The sequence below is a fragment of the Simochromis diagramma genome, unplaced genomic scaffold, assembly GCF_900408965.1.
Source record: "Simochromis diagramma unplaced genomic scaffold, fSimDia1.1 OVJJ01000026.1, whole genome shotgun sequence".
NCBI lineage: Eukaryota > Metazoa > Chordata > Actinopteri > Cichliformes > Cichlidae > Simochromis > Simochromis diagramma.
This window is the reverse complement of record NW_024386985.1, coordinates 8,625,201-8,651,356: the sequence shown is the minus strand read 5'-3', so window position 1 is coordinate 8,651,356 and position 26,156 is coordinate 8,625,201. Positions and strand designations below refer to the sequence as shown.

At 40.6% G+C, this 26,156-nt stretch overlaps 1 protein-coding gene and 1 long non-coding RNA gene across 2 annotated transcripts in view; one reads left to right on the top strand and one right to left on the bottom strand.

Moving 5' to 3' along the window:
- Positions 1–26,156, bottom strand: part of scfd2 (sec1 family domain containing 2) — a 98,716-nt gene that overhangs the window by 22,218 nt on the left and 50,342 nt on the right. The gene's annotated exons all lie outside the window — the stretch shown is intronic.
- Positions 6,549–25,607, top strand: LOC120738895. The gene is made up of 4 exons (XR_005697071.1): positions 6,549–6,767; positions 7,547–7,552; positions 17,209–17,217; positions 25,597–25,607. It is a non-coding gene; the product is annotated as an uncharacterized LOC120738895 (long non-coding RNA).

Here is a 26,156-nt window from a genome sequence, read left to right as displayed (position 1 = left end):
AAAATCGCCCTTTATGCACAGCAAGCTAAATTGATGGAGTGCAAGAGCACCTACGCCACCTCAAACTCTTATATCTTCAGGAGGATTTTCACAACACTTAAAAACAGACCTGCAGGAATAGTTTGCTTTATGGTATTTGGCATGCTATATATGTAGAGCTATACATCACTTTCAGCAGTTAGAGTGAACAGCTTTACTTTTTCAGCATGCTAGCTTGGGTTTTTTGATCTCTGTTAGTTCCTTTCCCCGTCCCATATAGATGATATCAAATTAAGCAAAGCGTGTCTTTGTTTTGATTTGCTGTCTTCAGGAATGTAAAAGTGTCTGGTCCGCTGAATTTGCTCTCCCGCGTTGCCCAGGCTGAGCGGTAAACTCCTACAAAAAAACAGCGGGTCTATTCAATTGAGCTGAGCGTGAAGCCTCAGACAGATGTGGGGCTTATCTTTCCAGACACCCGCAGAGGGGGAAAAGCGTCCTAAAAAACACCCTACTACAAATGTTAGTCACTGAGCATTTCTACAGTGAGAAGCAAAAGAAAAGGGGGATCGGGCAAACACGCAGTAAATTTTACTGATTTACTGAAAGCAATCAACTAAAATACTGTCTGTGCATAGTGGGTGTGTTAGTGGTGGCAGTCCACTCCAATATGAGGGTGAGGTAGAGGGAGATGTGTAAATCTCTTTGAGCGCTTGCGTGTCTGCCATGAGGGAGCTGGTCGACTTGTTGCCAAAGCATACAGTACACGCCCAGAGCTAGGAGTTGGATGCAGGTCCCACCCCGAGCAACCTGTGCTTTGGATGTTGATCTGCAGACACCGAGCAGGAGCAGGACCAGGTGCTGACCCGGGAACATCCAGTTTGGCGGCGAGGCTGAACACCTGCGTCTGAATTCATCTCACGCGGCACGGTCACGCCACCCACCATATCGGCAGCACACGTGTCTCACATGCAAATATGCAAGCTGAATTATCTTTATCCCCCCCGTTTCTTTCTCTTTTTTTTTTTTTTAAATTAAGTGAACAACATTGGACGATGATGGAAAATAAATGAGAGCTGTCATATGAACAGCTCTGCCATTTCCATGTATGCATTTATATCCAGAAACAACCCAGCTTAACAGACACCAACTTGTTTAGTAGATAAGAAAATATTATTCAAGTCTGACTCATCGCTACACTACACTGCTTAGAAACAAAGAGATTAGGTAAAGAGTCCAGTAAGAGTCCAGGCAGGAAACAGCTGACTGAGTGTTTCCTTAATTTGATCTAACAGAGCCGGAGGTGAGCAATAAATTACTAAGAGAGGTGCGAACATAACCTGTGACACTCACAAGGTGAAAAGAACCAACCAGAGGAGGATGTTAGGTAATAAGCAGAGCTGGAAGATGATGCTGAAGACTTAAGAAATATTAAAATATTCATTGTTGAAGTAAAACTACTATCAGGTTGAAAAGATGGGATTTGATGAGTTCTCATAAAAGTAGGTCAAGCTATTTTTTTGAATGTGTAACGCATTGATTCACATAAAAGCTTGGATGATTCAGACGACAAGCTTTTATACCACAGCTGTGTGGGATTATACATAAAGAAAAGACAGGCCTTCTTTTTACCACTTTATGCGACAACCTCAGAGGCTGAAAACCAAAGAAACAGGCTAAGTGCCAACGACTGAAGTTTCCTCAGTGGGTACTTGAGTCCCTTTAGATTCCTGTGTGTCAAAGCCCAACTTTAGTGTGCAAAGAAACATGTTTGCAAACTGTTATGAAAAAAACACTGTTTTGTCTCAATAGCTAATCTCTTTGTCATTATAACTGTACAGGAAATTGATTTTATAGGATATCTCAGTCGTTTAAATGTTATTAAAGTTGTCTATTGTTGCATGATGACACAAAGGGCTGTAGCTTGTTTGATGTGTGAATTGGTATTTTCTTTACATGTTTCTTAGCACTAATTAACAGATGAGTAGATTTGTTTTTACAGATTCATCTTGGGCTAACAACGTTAGCAAGAGTTAGCTCATAGTTAAACACTCGCCTATCCAAAATAAAGAGGGGGAGTGGTGACATATGCGTATTATACAGTTAAGATCACACATTTACATGAACTCATCATTGCTGTACTGTACGTTGTACATCTTTAATGACTTTAAACAAACAAGAATTGGGTGCACAAGTTTGAAATGATTATATAATTTCAAATTTGTGAACCCAATTACAGATTAAAGATGTAAGCTAGTACAGTCCTGGAAAAAGAACATAAAAAAGAAATCATTAAAAGTACCACGATAATTCATGTCCACGATAAGTATATAAACCTCTGACCACAACTGTATTTAGTAGAGACTGTGATTACATAATGTCATAAAAAGAAAAATAAACTTTAAGAAGTTTTTGCCCTATAAGCACAAACTAAGACACTTTTCACATTCATACATCACGTATTCTGTACAAACACGCCTTTTTATCGCTAAGTAATTGTCTATATGTACATATTTTAGATCACCCATTACTGAAACAGGAGGTGTATTTGCTGGGGACTATTTTCAGCCATGATTTACCCTCTACTGAGTTATTATGGCAACAAGACAGTGTATGCAGGATTGAGTCAAAATACAGGAGAGTGCCAATTCTCATGCTAGCAAAGAAAGATGTCGCCTAGCGCAGGTATATCGGACATATCAGGCTTTGCTTATACAGGAAATAATTGTTACAAGGATCAGCGCATTAATTACCGGAGCCTTTTTGTGTGTTTTCTCCACATTATGAAAAATTCCAAATGTACAGTTACAACTGCGGTTCAAGAAAAATATTCTCTCGAGCATATAACAGAGCAGCTGCACCAACAAAGACTGAATGCACTGTGCACGTAAACAATCAAGTAAAAAAAAAAAATCATCAAAGAAGAGGAAGTAAAAAATGTGGAAGCATTTGTGTTCATTACCATTGCCACACTATTCATCTCACAAGAAATGCACTCTCTGCTAAAGAACACAGGGAACATTAAATTAGAAAAACACAGTCTGTTTCCTCAACAACCCTCAAAACACTGAAACTGCACTGCAACAGCTCACTGTCTATGGCTGACCCCACAATCAAACTAATCACTCTGTACTTATCAGTGGAATGTAGACAACCCGACTACTTATAAATATCACAGCTTATTTTGAAACGTGATCAAAAATTCTATTCTGGTCTGAGAAAAGAATGAGAGTACGTGATTTTTAAGCGAGGGGGAGAAGGATTCATGCTGCCGAGCACAACTTTCTAAAAAGAGTTTATATCAGACGTGGTAATCCCGTGTGGAATGCTGAGGAAGAAAATCTTTCCTGCAGAACGCCGGGATGAAAAAGGAGAGACGGAAGTAGTGGGCTTTTTGAGCTACATGCTTGTCGTGCCTCTTTTACCTTACATGATGATGCTTCCTGACGCCAAACGACGTAATGGAAACTGAAAAACAAACACTGTATCCAGCTCGGTCAAGGTTAACCTCAGACAGATTTGCAGGTTAAAATTAACCATAAAATCTTTGATCACTGAGGTGGATCTTTTGATATACAGGGATTTGTGTACTTTCATGCGCTAACACAATAATAAATATAGGAAAATCATAATGGACTTTTATGCAAATGAACAGCAAATCAAAGTTATGAGGAAGTTGAAGATGATGCAAGCATGTGCATGTTCATAAAATCTGATAAAAACAGCAAATTACATACACCGTTAAGAAGAATTTTAAACATTTATGAATTAATTTTCCAAAAGCTATTTCTCTATTTCCCCTGGAGGCCAACCAAAGTTTGGCCACAGCACCACTGACTAAAGACCAACACCAGTGGAAGGACATTAAGGGAGGGTAACTGCAGCGTTTCTCAATGGGAGTTGTTCCCACACAGACAAACATTTTTAAACAATTTCATGTGAATATTTGCAATTTATTGAGTTTAAATTAATTAAAATTTAATAGGTTGATAAACTTTTGTTTTTTTTTTTACACACAAAAAAATTTAAAAACAACACCAGCGGCTGCCAGCTCTACCCTTCACTCTACTAGTAGATGCACCAATTTGAAATCCCTAGGCGATCTTCTGAAAAGTTCACCTTTGGCCTTGACCTTGAGATCAGACTGAGAGTCGAACCAGACCACAATTTTTAGTTAATGCACCTATGATATGAATTTGAAAATCCAAAAGTTACATCTTTCCTGAGTTACAGCGTTCACAAGATTTTCAGAAAACTTGATCTCTGGTCAAGGTCACTGGGCTTCGGAGTCGCCTGAGAAATGGTAGCCCACAAATCAATAGGGGGGTGTTATGGAGGCTTTATCCACCAATTTTTCTTAACAGTTTAGCTTTTTCTTCACTTTACACTTTTAAATACCTGAATGATGTGTGTCGAACTAGTCAAAAGGACCACTATTTATTATCACTTAATGCAAAAATGGCAGATCCAAAAGGACATAAAAAAACAAAATAGGACGTCCACCTTTAATCAGTGATAAACTAATTAAAGCTGAGAGCTGGATTGCTGTGTCAGCACCCAAGTTGGAAAAAGTTGGGCATATACTTGTGTGAATTCCACTGTGAGAACTTAATCCTTCTCAGAGTGGCCCACTTGACAAAAAACACAAGACCTGTTAATCTGAGCTGCTTCACTGACTCTTTAAGAAGTACAGAACAATGCTACACACTACACACACACACACACACACAACCCTTAGGCCATCAAGCACTCACTTTTAACTCCCACCTCCCTCACTGTTATAAGACCTTGCAAAGCACAACTCTTAGTGTGGATCTGAGTTTCTATATTTATTTCCTCTTCTTGTCATTTCCAAAAAGGACACACACCTCTGCTACAAGAGATAGTGCGAGGCAGCTAATGTGATTAATTACATGCTGGGGAAGGTGTGGTCTCCACTCTGCCACTTATGGAGAGAAAACTGTCATGGTTAAGCAGCCCGCAGACAGCATAACTGTGGAGAGCAAAAGGATCTGCCTTAATAACACAGAGCACTTTCATGTCGGCTTGGTGGCTATGTTAGATGACAGGAATGTGGGATGCAGTGGCGTGGCAACCCTCAGATGTTATGCTGTTTGCTAACAGGTGTGATCAAACAGTGAGCACGCAGGACTCACCCTCTGATGGAGAAAACACCCTGTCACCACTAAAGGGAGTTTCTGCCAGTATGCATGAGTATAATAAATGACTAACAAGGATAAGGGTACATGTGTCTAATGCTATCTCTGAGCTGAATGTGAGGACACCAGTTTAAATCATAGGGTAACATACCAATCTGCTAATTCAGAGAATGGCAGGCCCTAATTTTCTCATCTAACTTGAGGTCTTTAAAAGCAGATCAGATGGGTAGGCACACAAACACACACACACACTTTCACTGTGTGAACAAAGCTGCACAAACACTACAGCTTTACCATACTTTGTGAATGGCACATTACCTCTTTTCATATTAAAGTCAGTACTCAAATTCTTTTCCTTTTTTATTTAAAACTCTTCGATTGTGCCAGACATCAGCTGACTCATGACTGCAGTGTTAAATAAGACATAAAAACTTCACTGTAAAAAAACAGTGTTGAAACTTCTCTTTGATATTGCTCCTTATGAGTTGTGCTTTAGCGTGCCGTCATGAGCTATTAGCTGAGATGTCAGGCATGCTAAATTTGTCTTTGATCCTTTGTAATTACAGTGCTGTGTGTTTGCAAGTGTGTTTGAATGGCAGAGTGTGTTATAATCACAGCGGTTGCAGTGTTTCACGGTTTTGGGGTAGAAATCTTAGAAATCTGGAGGAGAGGTACACAGAAATTACACCAATTCCAGACAAAGTCAAAATTACAACTCTGCACGCAATGCAACCCGAGTCCTCTCTTTAATATAGAGGGACGAGGGGGAGCAGGGGAAAGCAGTGTGTGTTGTATAAAGTGTTATGTTGAAGATGTTGAACAAACTCCCCGATATCCGCATCAGCTTAACTGCGGCTGCCTGACTGAATGCATATGCAGCATGTTAGCTCTCCTGTCTCATGAATTTCTCAGTAGTTACATAACTGCATCTGAGCGAGACTTAAGCACATGCAAAATATTCTTCTTGGAAAGAATTATTACATGCACACAAGTCTGCTGAGTAGTTGTTGAATATTTCATGCGTTTTGTAATCGGATCGAATATGTATTATGCAGTCATTTGTGTCAAAACTACATTTATCATTGTTCACCGTAATCCAGTCCAAACAGGGCAAGTCAAATCTGCTAGATGTTACAGCAGGAAAATGTAAAAGCCCTGAGCTCCACATCTTTATTTTATAAAGTGCAGCAAAATGTAAAGAACAAGTTCTGTAATTAAATCCAAATCAATAAATCAATCGCAATCAGACTGGAGTGATCATACCAGTTTAATTCAATTCAATTTTATTTGTATAGTGCCAAATCACAACAACAGTCGCCTTCAGGCGCTTTATATTGTAAGGTAGACCCTACAATAATACACACTGAGAAAAAACCCAACAATCATATGACCCCCTATGAGCAAGCACTTTGGTGACAGTGGGAAGAAAAAACTCCCTTTTAACAGGAAGAAAGCTACGACAGAACCAGGCTCAGGCTAAAGACATGCTGTAGAAGAGAGCCAGAGATAAGTCTCGTCTAATTACCTGGTACAGTGGAACCCAGACTTACGAATACCCCGTTTCACAAAAAATTCAAGATACGAAGGCACTGAACGGCAATATTTTTGCCCGTGTTACGGCAAAATGCCCGAGTAATGAAATCCGCTGGCTCTGACTGGCTGAGCCTGCAATGCCCACAATGCCTTCCGAATCATGTGACAACCCCTTGGCTTCTGTACTTGCGCTTCGCTGTTCCACTTGAACGACGTATTGTTGTTCTAGTTAGCAATTAGCCTATAGCCTATCGTTCAGCATCGCCTCAGTCAAAACGTGCGATGGGTCGTCGTGGTTCCACTGTATACGTTTTAATTTAATCTAATTTTCAATGTGCCATTAGCTTTGCCTTCATGGAATCAGCTTCCTGTGTGTGACAATGATGCTAGGAGAGCACTGGCGTTAAAAAAAATAGGATAAAACATGTCCGAAATCTGAATTATGAGAGTTTATTTTTAGTTATGCAAGATGGAATAGAATACCTTTAAAAACTCATATCATATTCTTTCTGAATTTATCCTATTAATATTAAGTTTCATAAACTTTACCTCCATATTTTTGCATAATTTTAGAAAATTTCAGGAATGTAAACTTTTTGCTACTATATCTCCACTGGTTTTAACTAAAATTTTTACAACTATACATGGAACATGCACCATACTTGTAAAATGCAACCAGTAATGTACATCAAATCGTAACGGATACAATGCTGTGTAGTTAAGTAGCAGGCACTTGCAAACACGCTGGGAGCAAAGTTACTTACGGAATGCTATGAAAACTGTATTCACTCTCAATTTGGGTGTCTGAGTTCATAAAGTGTGTCAATAGGTGCTTGCTTATCTGGACAGTTTGCAGGATCTGAGTGTCTGCGGGTAAGTGGGAAGTTGACATAAGAAGCCCTTTAGAAATGCTTAAAAGGCTCCTTGCAATGAATAGGCACAGTATATCTCATAAAGGCTCAGGGTCTCTTTCATTTGTGCATTTGTGTGCACTAAAGCGTGTAAGTATGTGGGGTACCTGTGCATATGCAAGCATGCATGTGTGCATGAGAATGGCTTCTCTTGCCATTTGAAACAACTGAACTTTAATTAACAGTGAGCACGAGGGATTTGATTACAGGAGCCAAAGATACATCATCATGCAGCTGGCTGGCCATTAAAGCGTTATGTAATACAGAAAAAAACAAAACACTCAACACCTCATTAAAAAAAAAAAATCCTAATTATAAAATATTTATTTGACAATCCTAAATCTAGTTTTGACTGTAAAATGTGCACATTTGGAATCTGTAACATCACAGTCACAAAGTCACAGTGCAATCCCCTCTTGTAGGTCACATACTGAACCCAACTGAACCTGCTGTGCAATCATAGCTGCATGTGTGTGAAAGAATGTCATTAGCACTGTGATGACTGAGTGTGTGCATGTGCCAAACCTGGACAGAGAGGTTTTTTTTTTTTTAAATTGTATTAAAATATGTTGTGGTTGTGTGCACGTACTTGGATAAGCACCGTGCACACGTCAGCAGATGGTAAGGTGCAGTTTTCATCACTCCTCAATTCCAGATCATTCTAGAGGCCGATCATCAGCGGCTGCAGACATAAGGCCATTCCACAGTAAAAGTGCTCACAGTGTTTCCTTTTCTAATCCTCCAAATTGCTGACAAAGACTTTGACTGTAGGATGGGCAGTGAGATTACATATCTTGTTTAAGAAAACAAGAAACACAGACACACCATGACACAACAGCTCCTTCTTCCACAGGCAGCGGTGAGGGCAGTGAGGCCCAACCTAAACTAAGGCGTGCTGTGAGCAAAAGTTGGTTTAGTCTGTCCCCTAGAGGACGACAGCAGCAATGCAGAGAATAAATTACATGCATCTTGTTTTGGAGCCAAAAGAAAAAAAAAGCTGAATGCATTGTGTCTATAAGGCTGCAGTTCCTTCAGCAGTCTAAACAGTATAAAACTTTATGACACTTAATTTGCAATAGGCAAAACATTTATAAAGTCAAAGGGTATTCCTATGAGGGTTGTAAACATCTTTTTCCATGAACAGAAAGCCTGTTTTTAGTCAAAACAAACATAACCGCTGTCTGATGTGCAGCTCTTAAATGAGTGCAAGTCATGAAACTGTAGTTTAGATGTCATGGCCATTAATCATACGGGCACACTCTAAAATAAGGGTAAAGATGTTTTGGAAAACAAGTTCTGCTTAATTAACATTGTGGAAAATCTTCTAATGAAGCGCAACTAAGTTTTCATAAACCTCAATTCTTTTTTTTTACTCAGCAAACATTTGCTCATTTACACATCCTGCAGTTAGGGGGCAATATTAACATTAATTTGGCATAAAATCTTTGACCAACTGGCCTGACTTGAATGTTTGTCTGATATTCACTATTTTTTTAATAATGTTTTTGGTCTCCTAAAAACATGTTAGAGAAAATATCTGGTAGAATATCTCCTCCCTGTTAATGTTTTTTTGCAGTCAAGAACAATTCTAGCCTTGACCTTATTGCCAAATTCACTGCAACGCTCCATTAAAATAGGAGGAGGTACAGAGTCGGGTAATAAGAAAACATCTACTACCATCTACTAAAAATGTTATTTTCACATTTTATACATTATCATTAGACAAAGATTAATTAGAAAAACTTGTCTGGGAGGCAGGTAGTGCTGTTTTCTTTTTACTACAAATTTTATTTCAACTGTCACAAGTTTGAGATGAAGTTCTGTTAATAATAACAAAGTTTACTGGTGTTGTCAGGTTATACTTAAGGGAATAAAGCAAATAAAGTCAGGTCTATAAAAGCGGCATGATTTTAACTTTGAACAGTCGTGAACATTTTATTGTAGCCAGTACATGATGATATTTAGAGATAAAAGTGCACAACAGTGTAGAACACTGTATCTACACTAGCGGGATTTAAATCCGTGTTAACCTCTGATTTATAGAGATGTTATGCAATCTTTAAAAAAAAGTGCTGCTGAGACACCTGCGCTGATGTCATCACTTTGTGTTTCAGTGTTCGCCTGTGACTGGAATGTAGCTGTGGTTTTGGTTTGTAACAAGTCAAATTTTGTTTTCACATATCTGAGTATATAATATCAAAGTCCACCGGTTGAGTATCATTAACATGTTGCGGAGCAGTTTGGCTACCATAGCAGAACGTCCGTGGGGTCAGAATGCCTTAAAAACAAGGGGGTGGGTGGGTCAGAAACAAGGTTAAATATGAGTAAACAAGGACTTCCTCCCCAAGGGTAAAATCTGCACCTGGACTTCTCATTACTGCTGTGCTCTGAGTCTGCTCAGCACCGCAGAGCACATGTGGCTCAGAGGAAACAAGCTCATAGCACTGCGAGTCTCCAGCATTGCATCAAACACAAACACAGAGTTCTGGGAAAGCGTGCCGGCCAATAAGGGTTTAATGGACCACCTCCTCAGTCTTGATGAGCAACCTCAGCAGCGTTACCGTCTCTTAAAGTACTGACAGTGTTAAGAGTTTGCACATGCAGTTATAAAGATTCGAGTGTGTTTCCTGATGCTCACGGAATCAGTGCAATGCAACAGCCTGTCCATCTACCCACAGGGAGGGACCAGGATTTATTTACGACTCGCTGACACTTTGATCCTCTTCAATTTCACAGCTCACACAGCTTGTTTTCTTCTTTCCCCTCTGCTCTGACTTTATCACACCAATCTTCTACTACTGGCACAAAACGCGGGTCTTTTCAGTAAAAGTATATGCTCTCATTTTGTGTCTCATCATCATCATCATCAGTGTGAGACTGATGCATGTGTCAGGTAAAACAAAAAAAAACAAACAATGATATCATCTTTATAAAGCTGAAAGACAAATGGCTGGCCTATGACATGCAAAAAAAGAAAACAGCTAGCCCACCGTCTCATGTTTTTTCTATTTTTTTCCCCTTCCATTTCGGTCTCCCCAAGGTCCTCACCTGGGGCCCTGTAAGGCCCCGGTGGAGCCTTGCCATACACTGTAGAGCGCGAGACATCAATCAAATGTGGAGCAGAAAGAGGAAGGCAGAAGGAGGAGAGGGCTCCCTGCTCTCCCACCATGACTTCTCTAATCCCCCTCCCTGGACTTTAAATCTCTCTCAGTCTGAACCATCTTCACCTTCAAAGCTTCTCCCCTGTGTGCCACAAGAAAAATGTGCAGTCCAGAAGCATGTGCAAACAAATATTTATAAAATTCAAATGTAGAAGAAACTCTTACCTAAAACTAACACATGCAAAAGCAGGTCAGAGCGAGTAAGGAACCTATGAATAAGAGTCTCTGTTTCAGGGGAGATCCAAGGGGGGGGAGGCTCTTATTTTGACAGTCACTCTGTCCAGGGAGAAAATGGCCTCTCTGTTTGTTTTCCAAGGAGAAACATCTGAACATCTGTGGTGTTCCTCTGTGCAACATGCTGGGCTAGAGTTACAAGCTGCACTGGTGGACAAGAACGCATAAACACATGTGCGCTGTTGGACACATTAAGACGCACATACACACTGGAGAGCAACACACAAAAGCGTAAGGGCATTTTGAAGTTGATGGATTTTATCTCAGTTGTAGTATAGAACTATTATATATTATATATGCTGCAGTGAAGTTGTGCACAATTTAAATCTTTTTAATTAGATGAAAAGTAAATACCACAAACTTCAAAGGCAGACTGAGGAATGCAGTCCTAATGTCCTGGCTGTCGGGGCACTGAACGTGTGAACGTGGCAGATACGACTCTCCAGTGAAAGCTGCACCGAAGAGCTTATTGTCTTCTGGCTGTGTCTGACGTTTTTATTGCATTACTACATATTGAACCAAGAAATCCAAGGCTAAAAAAAAAACAGCTCTTAAGCAAACATTGTGTAAGCGCAAACATATTTCACTTGGCAAGAATATCTGGCCTTTGTGACAGGCCTCCCTTTTTCAATAAAAAGGTTATGTCTCCAGGCCCATTTTACTCTGGGAAATGCTGCAGAGCTGAAGATACTCTAAAGAATTTTTGCATAAACCATGCGGGATCTTAGAGCAATACTTTGTTTTTAATCTTTTCAGTTTCTCACAATCTTGTAACGCTGCAGCTCTCAATATGGTCAAAAGGGTGCACTATTACACCACTGAACCCTGAACTCCAACACACACAGCCACACAGACAGACACACACGTTCCAACTCTCACTGCTGCCACGAATGAACTGTTTTCTCTCGTTCTCCTGGGGGAGCTCGACGTCATTTCTTCTTTTTCTGTGACTCAAACTTCTCAGATAATACACGGACGTTGTAGCCCAGACGTGGGCGCAGTGTCTTCAAACCTGCGAAAAAACCAGAACCACTTTCCCTCCTTCTCTGGTCTCTCTGCCTCTTTCTGGTCGTTTTTTTTTTTTTTTGCTGTATTTTGAAGCACATTGCATATTACTAGAACCACAAAAACATTAAATTAAATTTTTGCTTTTGTGGTTCCTGCTGAGTAAAGAACAGTTAACGTGTATGATGTGGAAGAGTAGAAAAACATCCAAAAATACAATTCAAAAGTTCAAATTTTAACTGTTTTAACAGTGCATATTACAGCATGCATTTAAATTAGTTGTTTACTCTGTGTGTATGATGACCCTCACGCTAAAATGCATGAAGCTGTATTTACACCCACACCTGACTTTTCTTTTAAATCACAGCCTTAAGGGACAGTTTAAGGAGCTCCAGTAGTTGGGCGTGACAGGCAGGTTGGCTACAGTACATTTCTCAAACCACATCTAGGATGTGAAGGACCTCACACAGAAATTGTGACCTGTAACATGGTAATGATGGTTAAAATAGAGGTTTGATCTGCTTTCAAATAGCATACATAGTAGTAATACACTATCATCAACATGGACAGTTTGGTATTTCAGAGAGACACTGAGGTGAAACAGCAGTACCCAGCTCTTTGAAAATAAGATAAGGTAAATGAATTCCTAGAAAATCAAACCAATTCCAGGCTGCCATAGAGATCCAAACCTAGTATTTAGGTAAAAATAAAACAACCTCTGCAATAAGACCTCCATGAGAACAACTGAGTAAAGAAAATGGGCTCTTCGATAGTGCAGAGCCCACTAAGAGGCTGGTGAAGAGTGCTGAAGTGCCAGTGAGCTAAAATTAAACAAAAAAAGATAAGGATGGTTAATCTCACACTTTACTTTTTACCGCTAGTAGCTATTTGGGGTCATATTTTTATGAAGGAATAGCTTGTTTGGGTCTACATACTAATTTGTGGATTTGTAGTTTATGCAAAGAAGCAGCAATGCAGTGACAAGGAATATTATATTTTAATTTGTGGAAAAGATGTTTAATGATATTTTGCACTAGATTACAACAGAGAATTAGATGGAATAGTTCTTGTATTGATTCAAGGTAGCAGTTTAGTTTTGCATCAAGACAGAAAATAGGTGGAAACTGCTGGCACAGCTGCCACTTTTTAATAGGCCAGCGGAAACTTAAGTTACTGGATTGATCCCTCCAAAAAATAGCCCTTATACAGAATCCCACCTAAACCACTTTGTTTTTGTAAGAATGAATTGAAGAAATATAATGTGCTAGTTGGTAAGCCTTAAACATACTGGTAGGTGGGTTTTGCAAACCTTGAAAGAAGCAGTATAACTGGTTTGTTCCAGTGTTTTTGCTAAGCTAAACTAAGATGTCAGTTGTAGAAAGCAAATTTTCCAAAATGAGTGTGCCAAGTGCCTCTGCATTTGGAAATGGCCAAATAAACCCCCAATCCAACCCAGTTCTGTTTAACACACGAATTATCAGGAGACGTCATTAAATCCTTTCTGTAAAAATCTAAAAATTCGACATATGGTTGAGCCAGAGGAGCTGTTGTTATGGTACAGAAAAGTACACTGCATCAGTTCTAGCAGAGAAAATTAGCAGCCATCCACAGGAGAGTAGGACATGTAGCAGCCTCCAGGAGCAGCAAATGAGGGAAAACACAATTATTAACTTCTATATATAACTTTTGTCTAACTTTGTCGTGGCACTGGAGGCAGTTATATAAGCACAGCTCATAAGGGCCTATTAATGTGGAGTCGAAAATCCTAAAAGAAATAATCTATTAGCTCACTAGATGTTAAAAGCTTATGAAACCATGTTAAGTATAAATTTAACCCTGAGGAGTCTGGGGCGATCGTGGCTCAAGAGTTGGGAGTTCGCCTTGTAATCGGCTCCGACAATCTTGGTCGTTGTGTCCTTGGGCAAAACACTTCACCCGTTGCCTACTGGTGGTGGTCAGAGGACCCGGTGGCGCCAGTGTCCGCAGCCTCGCCTCTGTCAGTGCGCCCCTGGGTGGCTGTGGCTACAATGTAGCTTGCCATCACCAGTGTGTGAATGGGTGGATGACTGGATGTGTAAAGCGCTTTGGGGTCCTTAGGGACTAGTAAAGCGCTATACAAATACAGGCCATTTACCATTTATTTGCTAAAGAACGTATTTATTTGATTACGTCTGCTACTACCTATTTTTTTGATGAACAGCAGAAATCCACCACGAGGATTATACTTTACATAAAACAGCAGAGTCAAAGATATGCATGCTGCTGATTTAAAAATAATCTACATTTACATGTAGGTCGCAATGACATCAAAAACTCTACAAGTGTGTGGCGGATCAGCGGGTAAAAGTGCTTAGAAGCCTTACGGCAAATGTTCAATCCCACACACTAGGAAGCATAATAATGTGATAATATGCATGGCAGCCTGGATTGCCCAGAGTGCAGCCTGGCTGCTCTGAAGCTCAAACCCACAACACCGTGCTAATGAAGAGCTGGAGGAAAGGGACGGCTTGTGGCCAACCTCACTGATGGGGTTATCATTAATGAACTATGGAGCAAGGCTGCTTGACTTCGCAATGAAAGTCAGCCAGATGCAACAAGAAACAACAGTGATAACGGCTAGAACGCAATGTGATTTACATATGAAGTCTTAAAGATTGCACAGACACACACAGGTCTACTTTCTTCAGCTAAATAAAGAACTGTAATTACAAAAATAAGAAAGAAATTGGTTTTAATAATAATTGCAAACCACTTTGGACAAATTCATACAGCGCTAGGAGGAAACCGTTAACATACCAGGTTTCACAGTCTGAACGTGTTCCCAGACACTGCATAATTTATTTCTATTTACTTTACACACACACGCTGCCTTAAGTGTTGATGTTGAAACACACTCTCACAAGAATATTTCTAAATACCAGAGATAATTATGAAGTTCAAAATTATTGCCACAAGAAAAGCTTAGAAAAAAAACAACACAAAAATATCCACTTGCCAAACTCATACTCGAGCACTTATTTTGGATGGAGGAGGAGTTCTCAAGGTTTACTGTGAATAGTGTTAAGACGTGTTGTTTTCCAAAAAAGAGAAAAGACTTGAATAAAACTTGAAGACCTCATGTCTTGAACGTTACAGTACTCTGCAGCCGTATTGAACCCCTGACCCACAAAAATTTGAGGGTGCAGAGAAAGAGGTTCTGTAAACGTACACCTCGAGAATAAGTGCACGCTTCCTGCTTTAGCCAGGACTGGGGTTCACACGGGGGGGTTAAGTGGTGAAGTACCCCGCTCTCTCTCTCACTTTTTTATTTTTAACCCTGAAAGAGTCGAGAGCAGGATTTTCAGTTCACTTGCAAACTCCTAGGCATGCACTTTAAAATCTCACATACTTATCAAATTATAGAAAGGCTCTGTTACAGACTTTATTGGAGCATACGTCAAATTAATAGCCAATTTTACAACTACAAAAGAAACACTAAGTCTCCCATTAATCGCTTAATGCAAACAAAACTGTAGTTTCATAGGGGGGAAAAAAACATCCAGGAGATGGAGAAAGATAGAGGAAAACAATGGAGGAGGACAGGACTGTTTATTTACTGTGTGCAAGGAAAAAAAAGCCTCTCCAAAACGTCGCCTGGTGAGGACAGAAATGCTCCCACAACCACAGACAAACGTCTGCTCGTACTCATGTACACATAGCTTCACACACAAACACACAACCATTAGACAGGAGGAGGACAGATAGAGGAGAGGGTGGCGCAGCTGATGAAAAGTGATGTTTAACCTTTGATCTTCACTCTGTAGCGTGCGTTTGTGTGTGCGTGTGTGCATGCAAGCATGTTAGAGTGTGCTGGAAGAAAGAGACCGAGAGTGAGTGCTGCATGATAAGTGTGCAATGTGCTCGGCTGCTCCCATGGGAGACAGCCGATAGATAACGCTGACGTTGTTCAGATCCTTTGATAATGGCTGCAGGGATTGAGCAGGAAGGAGGCGGGGGGAACGAAGGCTTGTGGTGGCGGCTGTGTATGTTTGTGTGCTTGTTTGATGAGTGGGTGACAGTTTGGTCAGGTGGTTGTGTAGCCTCTACCCCATGGTGGTCACTGGGTGCTGCTGGTCTGAATTACATACTGCAGATGAGGGGATGGAGGGTCGGACAGCAGATCTGTGTGACCTTTAAAAGCCAAGTGTGCCTAGGGACAAAGTATGGATATGTGTGTATGTTAAAACGAGTGCTGGAAAAAGTGAGCAGTAGGGTCAAAGAAGGGAGAAAATGCGTTTTTGTCTGTGGGAAAGCAGAAAAGAGAGATTAGTTTCTATATGCGCTGGAGACAGACTTGTGTATTTGTGCGAACAAGTTCTTGCATGACTGTTTATTGATTCTACAAAGCCATTACTGCATGGTCAGACTGAGGGGATACACATACGATTGTGAGAGAGAGTTGCGGGTTTCACTGGCTTCATACCTGGAAGCCAAATAAACAACTCGGAACTGACCGATCTAAACGCAGAGCAATAAACTCACTGATATCTGAGACGCAGGGTCTGTTTACTGGCTCATCAGTCAACACACCACAACGGTCGTACTATACCTGTTTGTATGGACTACCGCTGCGCAAAACTGGATTTTTTTGCTGTGACGTATTCCGAGTCATAATGAAAGAAAAAAAAAGTGAGGACAAATCTGATGTAAATTTCAATATGAAATGACTTGTTTTGAACCACAAAGACGTCTTCGGTGGTCACAAGTTTCTGTAAAGGGTAAAGGAGGGGTGGGACGGAATAGAGAGCAGAGATTGAAGCCACATGTGGAGGAGTAGCACACATCACACGCGCGCACACAGACTGATTGATTAATCTGGATTTTTTTTTTTCTTCTCTCTGAAAATTTCCACTGCAAAGCCAAAACAGACAATACTGCAGTGCGCATTCAGACTAACATTTCAAGGGATTTTTTTTCCGGTCAGCCACTTGCTTTACTTTAGTGTGACTTAGTCATATGATTATCTAGGTGACTCACAGGATTTTTCTCAACATGGGAGACTGAAGAGTTGCTGCACTGGGCTTTGCTCACAAACTAGAGCTGCAGAGAACAAAGAGACGGAGGTACTCTTCATCTTTAAGTCTCAGTTCTACAAGAGCACTGTAGCATGACAGAGGAAGTAGTTGTGTTCTCCCCACAGACAACTATTCTATGAAGACGTTTCTGATACTTCTCTAACTGTAGGAACAGTAGCACACGGTAGGAGGGATAGGTTTAGTCTCTGTGTAAGCCCGTGGTGATGAAGAAGGTGGAGGCTACAGAGGGATCAGAAGTTCAACATGGGACCTAAAAACAAAAAAATGGGAAACTTGTGAAAATACATAGTTTTCAGATTTCTCTCATAGGAAGTTTCTGCCACTTAAAACTGTTTACATGGGTGTGAGGATTTCCAAGGGTAGCTGGCATGTTGATTTTGGAATGATAGGCATTTAAACTTCAATTTCAGTTCTACTTTTCAGTGCCAGGTAGCCAAAAAAAAACCCAAAACAAGGAACATGTCCTTGTAAAAAATACAGATAACACACTGGAAATGTTGCATGTAGTTCAAATGAGGAAAAAAAAGAAGTTTCAAAGTAATGGGGACTTTTAAAGCATTGAAAAGCGTTAATCAGCTTTCTGCAACATGAACATTATGGATAAAAGAAAGTCATTTTCTGGGCTAACGGATTACAGGAATCTAATTTCTGCAGCAAGATTTCTCCTAGAGAACAGCGATTTGTTCTGTAACTGAGTTTATTAAATGCACGAAACAGGACAAAGACTTTGTTGTTGTGACAGCAGAGCTGTGGGGATGATGTAAAGTGATGCCAACACTTTTTCACGATAATTCGAAGAATTTATAAAAGGCTAAAAGTGAGACTAAGTCGTTTGTTACAGAGTTACCAGAGAAAAAATACCCAGTAAGCAACCACTCGCTGGGGAAAATGCCTTGTTGATGCCAGAGGTCAAAGGAGAATCGCCAGACTGCTTTAAGTTGACAGGAAGGCAACATTATCACTCATTGCAACCAAGGTATGCAGAAGACCATTACATGACATGCACAACATGTCAACCTTGAAGCAGATGGGCTACAGCAGCAGAAGATTACATCGGGTCGTATTCTTGTCAGCTAAAAACAGGAAACTGATACTTTAATTCACACAGACCGACCAAAGTTGGAAAATAGAAGACTGGAAAATGATGCCTGATCTGAACATTCAGAAGATTTGGTCAAAACTGGGTCTGAATTAGGTCTGCCTTGTTTCAACGGTTTAGGCTGCTGGTGGTGGGGATGTTTTCTTGGCAGAGTTTGGGCTCCATAGTACAACTTGATCATTGTTTCAATGCCACAGTCTAACAGAGTATTGTTGACGACCCCATTATCCCTCCCTAAGTCTATCCCTCTTTTGATGGTTAACAAAGCTTAAATGATCTCAAACTAATTTCTTGAACATAACAATGAGTTCACTGTATTTATATGCCCCCCACAATCACCAGATCTCAGTCCAATGGAGCATCTTTTGGTTTGGTGGAAAGGAGCCTTGAATCATTGATGTGCAGCTTACAAATCTGCAGCAACTATGTGATGCTGAAGACACCCGAAACTGGTATCCAGGAAACGTAAATAGCAGCAAATCTGCTGGTGTGGCCATAAACACCACATTCACCACAGCCCAGGTCGTTTGGGGTGACTATCCTCTGTATGCTCCTTGTCCGGTTCCTCACCTTTTGTGCCTCCACTGCTGGCCCAACCACTGAAAAGTGCTGTTCTGTTTCTGAGTCATGTCTGGAACAAGTGACGATCCTTGACATGAAAGTTGGGTCAGCTTCACACAGAAGTTAATGTTTGCTTTGTGAGCAAGTTTGGGGAAATCTCAAATGAGATTCTGCAAATGATCAGAATGAGACTTTTGTAAGGCGATCCAAACTTAGCAGGAGCACTTGAAATGGTGAAGAGGTGCATTTGACCCTAAAGAATACTGGGCCAAATTTGAATCAATTACAGTTTTTTCTGTTTTTATGGGAAAACATGCAACTTGTATACTGTCCAACTTCCTCCCTATCATCCTCCCCATCTTCTTTTTTATTCATATTTATGTATTCGAGGTTGTTGTTAGTGCTGCTTTTTTAAAAACAGCATTTCTCAATGTTGTGAGTTACACATACTATATTTCTTTGCACTCATTATCACTGGCTGGCTGAAACAAATTTAAATACAACTAAGATTAAGTGAAAAAAATGGGTTTTTATAAAAAAAAAAAAAATTGTAAATGATGCAAATTGAACTTCATTTATAAATAAAATATGAGGCTTTAACAGGAAACATGTTTGCGCAACCGTGAGCAAGAAAGGAATGAATTTCAAGAGAGTAGTCAACGCCAGATAGAGAACGGGAGGGGGAGATAAGAAGGTGAGTCCCACAGACACAGAGGAAACCTCGTATCACAGGAAGCTTCTCTTGCAAATGTCAGATCCTCCTAATCGTGGCTTCGCTTCCCTTTTCAGTCCCTGGAGCTCGACATCATATGAGCACTTACAACGATACCCACAAACCAAAGGGAGTCACATGTATACTTACCCATACAGGCAGGCATCCTACATAAACATCACATCCTGCTGGGTTTTAGGTCCACATCAAAGTGGATTATAGGGTGGACGAGTGCTACAGTGACCGCTAGCAGACATAGCACTTATTATTACTGACCTTGATATGTTGACGCCACCCTTGTTTTAAGGAAATGTTGCAATGCTTCATCTTCACAAAAAAGTGCACAAATATGTAGTCTTTTTATATGCCTGTCATTTTCCATTATTTTAAGGTTCATTTTACTTTTAATCGTATACCGTGCATGCATTTTCACCCGCGTCTGAGGGCTGACAGTCTTACTTCTGCTGAAGACGTGCATTATACCTCTTATAAAAGTGAGTCAGCAAAACCTAAACAACCCAGTGCACCAGTTTTATATGAACCAGTCCTGCATAAACACTCAAAAGAGAAAAACCAAAAAAATCCCAGCTAATCTGTACTTCCATGCTGCAACATAGAGCTGTCACGGATTAACTAAGAGTAACAACTTCATAGTCAAGTTCAAGTGAGAGAGTGAAGTGGGTGTTGTGTGTGTTGAAGCACTTGACTACTGCAGCGATGCAGAGGCCTAGCAGAGGCTGGCTGCTCCCACCTGAGAGTTTGTGTATGCGTCCAAGTGCCTACGTGGGGAAAGAGACCTGCCAATGCAATGCTATTAAATGCACATTAGTGTGTCTATGACAGAGTCTCTCAAACATTTTGTGCCCAAGGCACACCTAAGGAAAAGCCAAAATTTCAAGGCACACTTATATGCATATGTGCACAAAACCACTTCTATGTGATCTGACACATAATCCGTTTGTTTGATTGTATTGTAAGCCAAAGGCACTTTAAACAGCTCGTTTGTGGCCGTCTGAGGTTTCTTTGTCTCTGTAATAAGCTCCACTGCAGCACTGATCTCCGCTGCCTTATCAGACACTTTCACACAGTCCAAAAAACAGTCTTACTGCCTCTTGTTGAGATCATGACCTCTTTTGTGGTTTCTTTGAGGGGGAATGTTTGGTTTCCAAGTGTCTATTGAGCTTGCTTGGAACCATGTTAGCATTAACCACCTTGTCCCAACAGATTACACACTTGATCTGAGTAATGCAGACATCCCAGGTGCACTCATAGTCACACACAGGGAGTTTCTGCATACTCTTTAATGAGTAAGATTGTTGATTAACTGAAGTGGTAGTTAGTTTTTGGTTGCATCACCCAAAAAAGTTTCTTATCTTCATGCTCTCATAATTCGTACCATTTGCAACAAAGTGAACAGACTGGGGTTCCTCTTCACAGAAGTTATTTTTAAGAACTTGTCCAGGGCATAGAGCTGAATCCAAATGCAGATTCAGTGAATTAGCAGTTCATTGCAGTTGTATGTTGCAATAACAACTGAAGTATTTGTGCTTTGAGGCAGAAATGAGCCGGCCAGTAGTGGCAAATACTGGTCTAATAGTACTTCACACACTTAACACGCATATATTTTCATTTTAAGACTATCTGAAAAGAATTCTTTTGCGATTGTGCTTTATTTCAGTCGTAATTCTGAGTCTGTTTAATACACCAACATGCTGCATTAATATCACTTTGTCAACACGTGTAGCTAAGTGAATGAGTGTTTCATTGGAGAGGAGAGGTTGCATACAACTGTGAAACCCTGGAGAGATGCTACTAAAAGTTGTGTACGCTTCCAGCAGCAATGCAAGGAGAAAGTCTAAAGAGGGAGGAGGTGTGGAGAAGAAAACAGGAAAAGGAGAAAATTAAAACCATACTCTATATCCCTTCCTGGAAATATTACACCCCTTTCAGAGGATTTTCTTAGAATTTGCTTTTGCTACTGTATGGAGAGGAAAATTAAAGCACAGTCAGAAATAGTGAGTTCTTTCAAAGTGGAAGCAGTAGTTTGTATGTTCTGGGTCAGGGATGAGAAAAAGCTGTATTACAGGAATAATGTAAAATAGGAGTAGGTGGGCTGTCTTGGCTTTAACTCAAGAGTGCGACAGTTATAAAGAAGGTGTGTGTGTATATGTGTGTGTTCTAATGTGTTTATTCTGGGGGGGCGCTGAGTTTATACTGGCCTTACTGCAGCAATACTGGCTGTAGAAGGTCCTTATCGCTGTCTATACGCCTACATGTCGTGGATGACCATGATTAATGGCGGTGGTAGTGCTCTCTGCCAAAACGGTACTCGCTTTGTGAAGAGACTACACAGAAAATGCTAAAAGAACCAGTTCATTCCTCCTTCCATCTCTGCCAGTCAGAATGAGACGTTTACCTGGACAGAGAGTCGGATGTGATAGCGCTGGGCTCACAGACACAGCGCAGATGCCAAAAGGCTGTCGGCAACAGAGAAGTTAACACAAGTCCAGTGTGTGTGTATGTTTAAATGTCTGCAAGCAAAACAGAATAAGAATCAGTAAGAGGAGACCAAGATGCAGACTGAACTAAGAGAAGATCAGATCCAATGATGGAGAGGCAGACATAAGATGTGATGATGGAATAACGCTCTACTGACACATAAGATATCTTCCCCCAATGCCATTTACTTTACCAGACTCTGTCCCACACTCATCTACCAAAGGCAAACAACTGGAACACTTCACATTTTTGGATTTGTTTTAAAACATTAAGTACGTATTGAAATGAAGTGTGAACATGAAGCAAGTGTCCAAATAAACACTCTCGATTTCAAATGGTGCTTGAATTTGTTAGTGCCACCAATTGCTTGGTTTCCTAGCAACTTGCTGGCTCTTGTGTTTTTAACTACAAGTCTGAACTGGTCATGAGAACTAAATCACTTATCTGATAATACAGCTTTCTCCTAGTTTAAAAGTATACAATTTAAGTTAACTGATGCCTCTAATTTGGCTGTAGGTGAGGTACCTGCTTAAGTGTGTGGAAGATGTGCTATATGAATATATTGTACATATATTTATTAGTTTCAGATGTAGCCATTCTTGTATTTTGCTTGTTTACATTATTGTATTTTGCACAACTCTGTTGCTTGTGAAGCTCGCACACAAGAATTTCACTCACATGTGCTGTACCAATGTACCTGCACATGTGATGTGACAATAAAAGTGATTTGATTTGATTTGATTTGATTTGAAAAACTAAATTGCTTTGAGTGATCCTTAAGGGCAGTCAGTTCTATCCCAATGATAAGGAAACATTAATGGATTATTACGTGTCTAGCAAATTTCAAATTTAATTTGTTTTTCATATTTAGCTTAACTGAATTTTCTCTTACTGGATTATGTTTTTATCTTGAATCAAAACTAGGATATGTGAGTCACACATGAGAACCATGTATCTAGGCTCTTAGCGCATGTACTGTTAAATAATTTCCATGAAAAATAATCACATCTTAGCCGATGTGTCACAAGACAAGGCACGTAGACCATTAAGCAATTGAGGAAAACATAGCAGGAATATAAGGAGAGACAGAGTTCAAATGTTCCCTAAAACTGAGGCCCCTCTCATTTCTAAGGCCTGTGTCTGCTCAGTCGAGAGGTCAGCTGAGTAGGTGGAGCAGGAGATAAGCCTATCTGTGACTGTGTCCATCACACTCCTGAAGACACCAACAGACACAACAGAAAATGACCAGACACCAGATGGCAAGTAAAGAAAGACTCCTTTTTACTCATTCCTTACTATCTCCTTCTATCTATTGGCTGGACCTGCAGTTCTCAGTAGGGACACTTTGATAACATGGACCATGATTGAAGACCAACTAAACACACCCCGATTGTAGCATGTCATAAACTAAACAAAGCTGGGGCATAGCATGGAAGACAAAAGAACAGAAACTAAAGGGGAAAAATGGGGGAGGAGAGAGAAAAAAGTGTATTTTCAAGTCTCTTTGCGTGATGAGGGGGTGTAAGAGGAGAGGGGCTGTAAAAAAGAAAAGGAGGAGGTGGTGGGGGCGTTCCTGTTGGCTCAGCGCTTGATTAACACCAGGCCTGACAGGAAATAACCCGGCCAGTTCAGCGCCAGGAGAGCTTCCATCTGGTATCGAGGCTGAGTCCTCCACCCAGGAGAGCTCCGAACTGAGCAAAAGTGAATGAAACCGTTTCACTTCCAGGACTGCTGAGAATAATTCCACTACTTGTACGGGACACTGCTGCAAACACTGTCATTCTGTTCCTGTTGTTTGAGGTCAAATGAGGCAAAAGCAGTGCAAGGCTGCGGTCTTTCAGTCTAGACCTCGATAATCAAGATCACCTTCTTTTATTTTATCAGTACTCAGTGTGGCTATTCGGTTACTCGAACATTCAGTGACATGATTGAGGTGAAAGTTAGACTCCACTGATTCAAAATGTTACTTAGGATGGTTGTGGAAGGGAGGAAAGGGGACAGTTTAGGGAGGAAAGCGGGTACATTAGGAGAGGTCATCTTTCACTGCTGACTGGAATTCTAAATGTAAACAAGTTCTTCCGCACCAACAGATAAAACGCAGATATGCTGTAAAACCGAGTGGGTCTGGTGAAAAACTGGTGACTCACATGCAGGCATCGTGAACCACACTTCTACACTTATTCGTGAATACTTTTTGAGCTATGACCATGAAACTGCAGAAAAATCGCACAGAGACCTCCGCAGACTCAAACAAAAACATCCTCCGAGGCCTTATTTAAATTCTTCTTCAGGCTGTAAAGCAGAAGCCCTATGTATACAAGCACAGACCCAAAGATGTGTTTGTGCAGAGAGGCATGCAGGTTTCGATCAGCCTCCTCAGCCGGCTCGCTGTCCAGGGGTCAAAGCGCAACCCACGCCTGCACTGACGCGTGCGTAGAGGCCATGGGCCGCGGGCTCATTTAGAGTCCCTCAGGAGCCAGCCTCTATGCGCCTCTGGTATGTATTTCTTCCTTTGCTTTGTTTAGCAAGCATGTGCGTATGTATTTGCAAGTCTGTGTGGGATCTCGATAGTCTCCTTTTTCATCAAGCCTAACTCCCAGCAGAGAGATAAGTGCTTACAAGCCTTTTATGATGTGCATTTCCTGTCATAAATAAGAAGCAGAGGGATTCTCCAACGAGCGCTAACACACTCCATAAACCAAACAGAGGTGTAAACTCCACACTGGGCCAGTTCTGTGAAATCCACCCAACAAACAGCAGCTACTGCTGACTAAAATGATTTGCTGCCGAGTGATCAGATCACAGGTATCATTTATAGCTCATGCAGTCTCAGAAAAAAGTCTTAAAACTGTGATGCCAAAGGACTTTTTGAGTCTTCTAATGTGATTAAAAGTAGTGGATTTTTGAGTATAATAAGTACAATAATAACAAAAAGTCAAATATGCAGCAATATTCAACTGAATGTGGATCCATCCATCCATCCATAGATAGCAGTGGCAAGTTAAACACCAAAAACAGGATTAAATACTTAATAGCTTTGAAAAGAAGGTTTACTAGTTTTGAACATAGAGACCAAAAAAATCCAAGAAAAGAAAATCAAAGTAATAAATAGTTTATATGAACAGGAAAGCAGTTGATTAACCCTGAATGAAAGTTGCATGATTGTAGAAACTTTAAACATACCACAAACAAATTCTATGAAAATCCATGAAAAGGTCTACTTTTAAAATATTTCTTCTTTTTCCCATTAACAAGTATAATCACTTTCAGCCTGCTAGACATTATGTCATCAATACGTTGTTATTTGAAACACAACATATCCTTTCAATTCAATGGACGACACGCCAAGAAAATGTTGTGAGAAACTGAAGCGGACAGACGGAAGCGCTGGGCTGATTTGATTATGAGTATTATAAGTATGTGATTCATCATCATCTACACATTTTCCCTTTAGCCCTGTCAAATGGCAGGTATATTACATAGCTAGCAGGAAATAAGAAAAGGTATAGTATCTGGAGGCAGTGCTGAGAAGCAACCACAGTGTTGACTTGGGAACAGATTTCTTGGGTGCGAGACTCTGGGGCTCATCAAGCTCTGTGTGTGGCCCAGCCTGCTAACCAGGCCTGCCTGGCCCGGCAGTGAGGACTCTGATGAGCTTTTGCTAATTAAAGCCTGAACTCCAAATCTTGAGCTTATCTAATGAAGTGAACTAGAGAGAACAACACCACAGGCTGCTTTGTTCACCCTGGGGCGTACGGTTTTCACCTCATATATGTATGCATATGTGTTTGTATAACAGTAGCGGAAGTAAAGAGAGACCACCAATTAAAAATAATTGGGACTAATTTCATAAACATAGCGCAACAGGGGGAATATATTTAATCAGGCGTAATCATTAGACTAACTTATGCTCTGCTTCCCCCCTGCAACCAGCTAGGTGCTTAAGGGAGGAAAAGAGAGAAAGGAGAGATGCAAGGAGGCAGAAAAGAGAGAAAAGGGGGAGAAATGGAAAAAGGAAATATAAAAACAAAGAGAAGTAAAGTTTAAAAAGTAGGCAGAGCGTGTTGGTGGCCAGAGTTATGTGAGATCCCTTTCATGTCCCTTGACTGGCCCATGCTGCTGTGCCAACCCAAACAGCAGCATTGGGGAGGTCCGAGTCTCCGACTGCTCCCCTCTTCCTTACCCTGTGCACACCCCACTGACAGGATGAATAACAAACAAAATGTGCGAC